This window comes from Lathamus discolor, chromosome 2 (genome assembly GCF_037157495.1).
Source record: "Lathamus discolor isolate bLatDis1 chromosome 2, bLatDis1.hap1, whole genome shotgun sequence".
In the NCBI taxonomy this organism is placed as follows: domain Eukaryota; kingdom Metazoa; phylum Chordata; class Aves; order Psittaciformes; family Psittacidae; genus Lathamus; species Lathamus discolor.
Window position 1 is genome coordinate 67,059,075 of NC_088885.1, and position 10,509 is coordinate 67,069,583.

A 10,509-nucleotide genomic window follows, 5' to 3' on the forward strand; every position below is an offset into this window, starting at 1 on the left:
GGAGAATGTACAGAGATGGCAGAGATCAAAGGCACAGCGAAGAAGTGCAAAGGACCTCAGCATGGCCTTCAGAGAGGTGCATGGTGGCACAGAAGAACTGTGAACTAAGATAGCTGGTTTGTACATGACCTGCCTACCTCCAGCTGAGCACTTGTTGTGAGTGGGTTTGAATTTTTTGGAACAACCACTGTAGTACTCTAATAACTGGCTTTGGTTAAAGGAGACCTTTGGACAATGCCAAGTCTCAAGATGGATTATAGGAGGCTTAGATCAACATTTGCTTCCTTATCCTGAGTTCCCCTAGATCAGCGCAGGTAACGACCGAGTGCCAAGCTATTATTTACTGTCTTTTGGATCTGTTGCTGCAGTGAGTTTGAAGAGTAGCATGACCCGGCTCTTCCCAACTACCTTTGTACTTAGTGAAAACTCTGTGAAACTTTGTAAAAGCAGCGTGCCAGATACCCACTGTGTCAGGGACAGAAACCCCACATATCATGTCCCGGACAATTTTTAAACTGAGCTAAGGCTTTTCTCCTACTTAAAATTATTTTTATTCCCCCCTCCCTCCTGCCCGATGCTATGGTTTCTGGAATACTCTAGTTTGTCTTGAGGACCACACACCGTCTCTTCTGCCTATGATCAGCAGACAGCTATGTAGGAGTAGGGTGGATGTAAAAAAATGGGTTCATTTCTACTGCGTGTTCAGTAGCATGCACATACTAGAGAAGGTTTTTCATGACAACACCTCTATTGCATTAGTGCTACTGCAAAGGTCTTAGGTACTACTGGTTGTTCACTGTCAGAAAGAACATCCTCAACTAAGCCAAACAGTTGAAACCCATTAAAGGGAATATACTGTGTGCATAGTAAAATTGCAGACTGCATTTTTATTCCATTCACCTCCTCCTCCTTCCCCTTCTGCCCCTCAACTCTGCTCTCACGAGCACTGGAATGAGCCTGATGTGGCAGCCCTAGGGAATTCAATGGATTTATACTGATGTAACTGAAAGCAGAAGGTAGCTAAAAGGCTCAAAGATCTGTGCTTGTGTATTACCCCTGACAATTCTGACCAAACCGTTTAGCTGACCACCATTAGATTAGCAGTCTTAGTTTAGTGTTTCACACCTCCTACACTCAGAACATCAAATTGTGTCAGCTCACTTGTGAGCCAGAAGAGCCTGCTCCTACATCCCATTCATTCATGACAGGTAGCACAAAAGCTGGTTCAGCCTAAAGTACTCCATGCCCCAGGGCCATGAGCGTAACTGGGCTTTTTTACACCACGAATCTCATCACCTTGGCTTAGCACCACCCAGGTAAATGTAACCCTTCAGTTTAAAGCACATGAGGTTTTCATGTTTTGGCATCAAACAAAATAACACGCTAATCCTTCTGGTATTAATCAAATGGGGCTTAAAAATCCATTCAGATGCTTTGTAGTTGCAAGCTGTCCCTGGCAAGTGCGGACACCGCTCTCAGTCATGAATTCCCACAGAATCTGAGCTTTTGTTAAGAAAAATTTTAAAATTAAACTTTATGGCAGCAAAACCCATTTTTCCGAGCTCAAACTGAGTGCAAACTGATGTGACATTGGCTTCCTGAATCTGTAGAGAAAAAGCTCCAGTGCTTGTGCTGCTCCTCCATCCCAGCACTGCCAGCCGGCACCCACTGATGGAGACTGCCAAGATCTCGAGCTATTCTCTAGTGGGACCCCATGCCATGCAGGAAAAACTAGCAACCCCACTAATTTCATGCTTGCAAAAGCTAGAACTGGGGACAGGAATGGGCACTAAAATGATTCATAAGAGATGAAGATTCTTAGAGAAGGAGGCTGAAGGAAAGGATGAGTAACAGAAATAGCTTGCTTGCTTCATCTTCCAGAGAAGCAAGGAGGAGGGTGAGGGATGCTGAAATGAGAACACATTTCTTTCCCCCGCCCTGTGGCTATCAGGAAGTTGACAGGAAAAGAAAGACCCGCTCTGGTTCAACAGCTAGAAATGGGAGTTTCACGCTGAACAAATACTTACTAGCTATAAAATGAACTGAGGAACTGCATCTCCAGGCAGCCTCCTGCAGTAACTTCTTTGCAGAAATAAACCAAATCGCAAGTGCTGCTGAGCTTCACAGGAAGACACCAATAGCAGCTTGTGATAGAAATTCTCTCATCTTCCTCTAGTGCGTATACCCACATTAGCCTTGTTGGTATAAGTGCATGTTACTGATCTAAATTTGTTCAAATTCCCTTATACTTTCTCTATTGAAATGGTGAACATCAGTCCGGGGATTATTTTTAAATCTACCATGTTATGTATTTTTGAGGAGGCTAAGTATTATAGAATAATAACAAAACGTTTGTGGTGATGGTTTTGGTTTGGGTTTATTGGTTTGGAGTTGGTTTTTTTTTGGTCATAACCTGAATACCACACATTTCACTAATTCAGGTACTCTTCTCTTGGCCACTATCTTATTCACCTGGTGAAGTCAACAGGAAAGGCACAGCCCTGCTAGTATGTCACTGGTCAGTGGGACTCACACAGTCACTAAAACTGAGACTATCCTCAATGTAAATAATGTTGGGTTTATTTGTTGTTGGGTTTTATTTTGGCACTCCATTTGATTTGGCTTAAGCCACATAATGCAGAGTCCTGCCCATCTGTCCCACTTAATTATAATAATTGCAGAACTAAATTTGCTTTCAAATATCATTAATTAATATTATACTACAGGCTGGGTGGGTAAGGGGAGGAACTCCTCTGTTTCTGATGCCTAAAAACCCCCGTCAAACCAAAACAAGGTCTGGAAGATTTTACATTATTTTGCAGTGTCAGTGCTGAAGACTTGATAACCACAGAACGTGCTCTGTGATCTTTAATAAATTTGTATCATAAGCAAACATTGTTTGCTGGCAAACAATTTGCTAAAATATCTTAACTTGGATTTTTCTCTGTGCAACGTAAGTAGGATTTGCTCCATGTAGGAAAATTTACATCACAGGCTACATGAACCCTGTATGATGTATGCAATTAGAACCTTCTCACTAAACTGTTAACCGTTAGGTGGTATCATTTAGGTGGCTTACATTTGGTTGATTCAGATTGCTCTGTCAAGTCTCAGGTAGAGGGGAGAAAAGCCATCTAGTGGACAAAAATGTAATTCGAGACCACGAAATACTTTCGGGCACGAAGCCTTCGCTGGAGACCTCTTTTTTAAATCTCACTATTTGTCTTCAGTACTGCTTATCTAGGGATACTCTGGAAGTCTCCAGGAAACCAGGGTTTACTGGAGGGCAACCACATCGACATGAGAGATCTCTAAGCCAGGTTTTTGACAGATTTTTTGATTAACAATTGTCATAAAACGCAGGAGCTGGTTCATCCCTTCTATCCCTAACAGAGAATTTATCAGCATATTTCTTACAATGCTGTGAGGGTCAACAGTCGACTGAATATCTTATCACTAGATTCAACACTATGTGCCAAGCAGACTGGCATTGCCACAGGGTTTAAATAGCTGAGGAGCTAATATTTAAACTTTTGTCCTATCTGATCCCAGAAAAATACTGAGAAGAGGCTTCTTGACTGTAACCAGATGAGCCAAATGGCACTCCGAACAGCCTTTTGCTAAAATTATCATCGAGATTCTCTGGGACTGGAGATCAGGAAGGTCTGGGGAGCGCAAGGCAGATCAGCTGAACAATCCCCCTCACAAACACACTTGTGCAGCTCATTCAGCATCTAATGTAAAAAGTGGGGAGAAGGAAACAAAAACTCTCTTCCCGATGTTATTTACAACACTTGTTGGCCTTTACCGCAATGCTGCCTACTAGGGTTGCAATGGTCTGTGCCATGAATTAAGTAACTGAATATATCCCAAGCAGACAGGCCCAGCTCTGCACTGCTCTCTTCTTTCATTTAAACCAGTGAGCACATGAGATAAACAAAACTGTCTTGTTTTATGTGACAATTTCAGAGACCCAGCCTCCAAATTCATCCTCTTCTACCACAAAGTCCAGAGCATTTAGCTAGGCACTTTCAGCTAATCTTGAAGAGCACATAATGATCAGTCATGCCCAGACAGGCCAAAGTATTGAAGCCAAAGTATAATTTCTGTGGGATTACAACACCACAAACCACCATCATCAGAGACTATACTGTGGTGATGCAAGCAAACATCTGTAACTCCTGCTGCTCCAGGCAAAATACTGAATGGGATAAGCAACCTGCCACTTAGACACTGCTCAGATGCTGAAACAATGGGTTTTGTTCCCTTTCCTTACCCCTTTTGTTTGAGGTAATAGGTAACCCCAGGTATTTTGTACTGCCGTTAAAAAAAAAACGCTTAATATTCCCAATTAAACTTCTGAAGTAGCTGGTTTCAGGAGCATCACATGATTTGCACCCAAGTCACCTTTGCAGAGGCATGCATTTACCCAGAGATCCCAATGACTTCCCTTTCCCACTAACTCTGCATATACATGCTTAGATATATCACATAAGCAGCAGACACCTCCTTACATCGCTCCTTTGTCTGCCCCAGCATGAAGACTATTTAATGCAACACTTTTGACAGAGCCACCATTTGCTGTGCTCAGACAACCCTTGCGTTGCTGGGTTGTTATGAGACAAGGGAACAGAACCTCCCGAGCTACCTTGCATAGACTTTGTCTACAGCCTCTTATTCATCCCCTCCTAATGAATCACAGCCTTTTCTCTCTCTTTTCATAACAACCAAATAAGGGTTTCAGGGTTTGGCCCATTCACTACATTCTGTGTTTTAATACAGACAAGAATGGAATACAAAATACTGCCAGAAGTTTAGCAGCAGGGGCAACCTTTTTGCTATTTTCATGTCTACGGTTCCCGATTCAACAATGATGACTTGCTGTTCTGCACAACCACAAGGCCAGGAATTCATAAACAATAACAATAATAACAACTGACCAACATGGCTTCGTCCCAGCCAGGCATAAGAGCAGGACTGACATGGAGCAGTAGAATGCTGCTTTGCTCCTTTTCAAAGCTTGCAATATAAACTTTGCACTGTCAGTTTAAAACTTTGGCATCTGTGTCTGCAAATGGGGAGGAACCCATTTTCAGATACTTGTGAAATATAAACTTCATCTGTTGCCAAGCTCAGAGATAGATTTGCTCCTTTTTATTTTTAAAAGTTTCCTGAATATGTGAAGAAACCCACAAAGCCATTTTAGAGACGTGTAGCTATGAAAAATGTACATGCTTCTGTTTTTTTAAGAAGCATTCTCAATCATTGTAATTATTCCTTGAGAATGCTTTTTAAAAAACAGAACCATGGCTATTTTTCACAGCTACAAACCCCTAAAACAGCTCTAGAGCTTTCTGTGAAACTTAACAAAAAATTGCCTTTCAGCTAAGAACAGTAAAAATAGATCAAAAACCAATTAGCTGGCCCACATGGCAGAAGACAGGTGTGCTTTGGATGTGGTATTTATACAGAACCAGGATAAGCATTTTTTCACTTTTACACAGATTCATGAAGACTATAAATATCACAAACCTCTTCTTGCCAATGCCCATCATATCGATTTAAAACACCGGCCACTCAAAGAATAACCTTAGGATGCAGCTTGAAGCATTTCATCTTGCCTCCTACCAAGTTATAAAACTGAATTAACATTAGAAGCAGCAGACTGATGGGTGAATTATGGTAATAGTGAGCCTTCAAAAGCAAAAACAAGTAAACCCCTTTGGAAAGTGCAGCCAGAGAGAAGGCTGCAAACACTCAAACCAATTACGACTGCTTTAGTGTTACACCTGTTTAGATGAATGCCAAATCCAGCACAGAATTATTTACATTATGTTATTAACAAAGGGACATATGAGTAATGGGGAAATAGAAATGGTTTATGCAAAACAGGCTCTACTGAAACCAGCTAAAAACTTCAGATATTTGTGGTGAAATGCACAGGCTGTGGTCAGACCTGCCGCTCTAGCTGCCCCCAAGTCGGGCAAAGAGGCTCCAGCTCCCCAAGCCCCCTGTAGCTGCTGGTCACTGCCCCCAAGCTGCCTAACTTATGCCAGAGTAAATACTCACGTAATTATCCCTTATGCAATTCAGTCAACGATCTTCCCTGTTTTCAATACTTGTAATAGGGGTTAGTTTTAAAACCATACTGCTCAAGCAGAAACAGATTTAGGGACCGATTATAGAACAAACTGTGCCAGGAGATCTGAAGAGGGATAACCCTTTGGAGGCACATGGCAGGTGCCAAGCAAATGGGAGGAGGCTGAGAGCATCAGCTTCTTCCCTGGGCCATACTCTTACTGAAAAAGGAGAAGTCAGGATATTCCTCTTGGAGCTTACAAACCCTTTCCTCCATCCTTCCAATTTTTGAGCATATAAGTACCTACATACAAGATGGTTTCCCACTGTATAAGACACTTTAGGTATTATACGGGCAAGAAAAGAATGTAAATGTAAGGCAGGGAGCTGGAAGTGACTGAAGAAGCCTGACAAAGCTGGCCAGAGCAGGTATACCCACAGAGCCCAGGTAGCAGCTTACTCTCCATGACATTTCTTTTTGAATACCCTGCCATTCTCCCACCTGTAAAATCTTCTCCAGTTCCTGACGGTTTGGGCAGGTGGCCATGGAAGAAGATAACAGATCACCTGCAGAAGTAGGTTTTCAAAACCAAGCCACCCTCCCCACTAATCTCATTCTCTCATTTAAAAATGCCAGGCTATTGTAGGCAGATGGCTGTGGTCAGGCTTCCCCAACACTGGCTTTAACCTGAAATCCCTTTTCTCTCCACTCAGCCTTCTACAATGCATCTACTTTCACCAGTTCAGAAATGGTTTCTCAAGCCAGCGGAAAAATCAAGCTGTCTCCTTCACTTCCAGCAAGCACATTCGATGGTTTTGACCTCGTGATAACTATTGTCCATTCATGTCACAGCCAGGATACACATAATTCACTTTGATCATTTGTTTAACTCAGCAACATGACAGAAAAAGACAGAAAATATTCTTTTATACCACCACAACCACACCTTATAAATGGGCTTATTTTGTACAAAGATGGTACTTTAAGAGCAGTGAGTTTTCACAATTCGAATTTCACTACAACAGCAAAATTAAGTGGCTCTCTTCCATTCCCACACCTAACGCAAGCACTATGCAAATAAGAAAACAGAGGTTTTGTGACGAAGTGGAGAGACTGCTGCACCCCAGTAAAGCTCTGGGGAAACTCAGAATAGAAACAAACACTGGATAACGAGCAGCACAGCACAGAACAAAAAAAAAGAGGCAGAATGTTATGTTCAATGTACATCTTGGAGGACTTTGCCAGATCCTCACTGTCTCCTAAAGAAGCACTCATTCAAAGAGTGGTTGAATACCGCAAAGTGACCATGGGCTCTGACAGAAGTCTGTGAATCTGTTCCCAAGAAGCTCCCAACTGTGCTTCAAAACCCAAGATGACTGCCATTTAAGGTTCTCCGGGGCTAAAAGAGCTTACACATAAGATTTTCCTCTAGCAACCAAGAACACCAGGACCCAGAAAGAGTTCCAGCTGATTTTTCCAAGCAGTAAGTGACTGGCTTTCTCAAATACAGCTGCTTTCTTCATTAGAAGACTAAAAATAGTTCTGCTTCTAGCAGGCTGACTTCCTTTTAAGCATTCTGCCATATCCATGTGTGTACTTCATTCAGGGTTTCTACATGTCTATGCCACTGTGATTCTATTTCAGCCTTTAAGTACATTCAAGAAATTTTTCATTTCCCTCTCCCATATTCACTCCAGATGTCCTGAACTGTCCAAAGCTGTTTCATGTTAGGAGAATTTGCAGGGATATTCTGGCATTCACACTGCTCCCATCTGCTTCAGTATTTTCAGGAAAGATCGACTTTCTTCCCCAACTGTTAACGAATATGAACAATGAGTTTATGGTTTTAAAACACCCATGATTAACAGTAGATGTTTTGCTTGTACCTTGTACGATAAGAATAATTAAATATTGCCATATCAGGCTTTCACTTTTTCCTCTTGAAGAGATGCTGGAGTGAAAAACTCAAGGAATTAAAGGATATCCTATGTCTCAGAGCACATACTGCAACAGCAATAAGCACTTCATAATGCTGTGCGAGCACACAAGAACCTTGTTTTGAAAAGACATACTGAATGCTAGATGGGGGACAGTGGGCACACTCGCTGCAGTGGTCCTTCCAGTACCAGTCACCATGTTTTCCAGATCAGGGGAAACTGGACATTCTCATGTGGTGGGTGTAAAAATCAAGGCATAAGAGGGGACAGAGGAAGGGAGGAACTAGGGGAGGGACCACAAGAACCTATTAAAAAGCAAAATATTCTAGAAATCCCAATTTAGATCTAAAGTAAAAGTCTGTGGCATATTATATCCTGAGTGAAAATGCCCAGTGTCAGACAAACACTGTATTAAAAATTTGACTGACACACTCACGAGAGCTAGGCAGTATCAGAGAAATATATTTGCTTCTACCCCAGGAAAGCTTCAAAACTGAACTCAGTGGAAAATTTCTTCAGGCTTTGGTAACCATTCCTGCCCCCAGAGAAGTTCTTTGGTAGCCCATTGATATAAAAGTATATAAACCCCTTCAATGTAAATAATGAACGGGTTTATACCTGTTCACTTGAGGGAACAGGTAAAAAGACACTTCACTGAGAAGATCAGCAAAAAGGCCATTTGGGATCAGCTCCATGGTGTATGAAGAACCAAAGTTCTGCACCTTTGTGGCAGGGTTGAGTTTCCCTACTTTGAGTAAGGGCAGGTCAATTTCAACCTATCTCTAGAGCCCTTCAGCATGATTCTCTGCATCACTTGACAACTCCAAAGGGTATACTTCGTAATGATGGGAACACCAGTTGAAACAAACAAATAGTTTAACTCTTAAAAAATTATAACCTGAGGCATATTTACTTTATTTCCGAAGTTTTGGTAATAAATATGACATAGAATCATAGAATAGTTAGGGTTGGAAAGGACCTCAAGATCATCTAGTTCCAACCCCCCCTGCCATGGACAGGGACACCTCACACTAAACCATTCCACACAAGGCTTCATCCAACCTGGCCTTAAACACTGCCAGGGATGGAGCACTCACAACCTCCCTGGCCCACCCATTCCAGTGCCTCACCATCCTTACAGTAAAGAACTTCCTCCTTATATCCAATCTAAACTTCCCCTGTTTAAGTTTTAACCCGTTACTCCTTGTCCTGTCACTACAGTCCCTGATGAAGAGACCCTCCCCAGCATCCCTATAGGCCCCCTTCAGATACTGGAAGGCTGCTATGAGGTCCCCACGCATCCTTCTCTTCTCCATTTTCATAAATATGACATTTTGGTCATAAGTATGACATGTTTCACCGAATCTGTCCGGGGTGAAGCTGGGAAGACATAGAGGTGCTAGTACTCAGGATATTTCTGGACAAAAAGTATTTGCATAAGCATTTTGAAACTTTGGTAGCATTTCTGCCTATCCTTAATCTTCTTGCAAGTGTATGTGTGTTATCTAATGAATTTAACCAAGTACAACCTTTCTAATACAAATAAGCTGCTTTCAAAATTTTTATGCCAGAGAAGAGAATGAAAAGAGAAATTCAAGTCTTATTTATTTATTTATTTATTTAGTAACCTTGAGTTTCTGTGATGTGAATTGCTAAATATGTCTGAGAATGCAAAGTTATCTACAAACCCTTCTAATCCTATTTACTTCTTGAAGAGTTGAGGTTGGTAGTAATCTCAGTCTCAAGTCAAAAGTTGTTCCTAGCATAGTAACACTTCGGACTTTTTGAAAAGAAAAGAAAGAAGGGAAATATACTACAATCCAGATAGCATTATTTAAAATAAAATAGGATAAATGGCATCTACCTCCTCCCTCAAATGTACACTAGATAGATCCCTACAGGGTAAGTAGCCTTGGCCATTTTCCATGATGCCAAAACATGTAGGTTTCAGCTCTTCCTTCTTCATAAATAGGAAATAATAACTGACAAGAAGGCCAATGCAAGTAGAAAGCAAATTAATCCAGACATGTTTTGCATCTGCACATCTATGGTAACCCCAACCAAGAACACAATTTGGCTCACTGTATCTTTTCCCTCTAAATGTCTCATTCTGGCCATACAACTGTTCTATTTTCTGGTTAAACATTACATGGACTGTGTTAATCTCTGCTTCAGCTAATTTAGCTATACTAAATGCAAATGCTTCCTGTACTTATGAATACAATCTGTTCATAGTGAATAGTTTGGAAGATTTGGATGAGTTAAAACAGCAACAGTATCCATGTGGGACCAATCTTCCCTGGACAACTCTTATGCTTTGATTCATAAATTCTTTCCATAGGAAATATCTGTTGAAAATCTCCAACACATCCAGAAATGCACAACTCAGTTTCTTGAGTTATTATAAGTTCTTAATACTTATTGCTTCTCCCTTTATTTCTTACTTTTATATAAAGCATTGGCTCTTGTGTTCATGAGACTCCTTTATGCTTA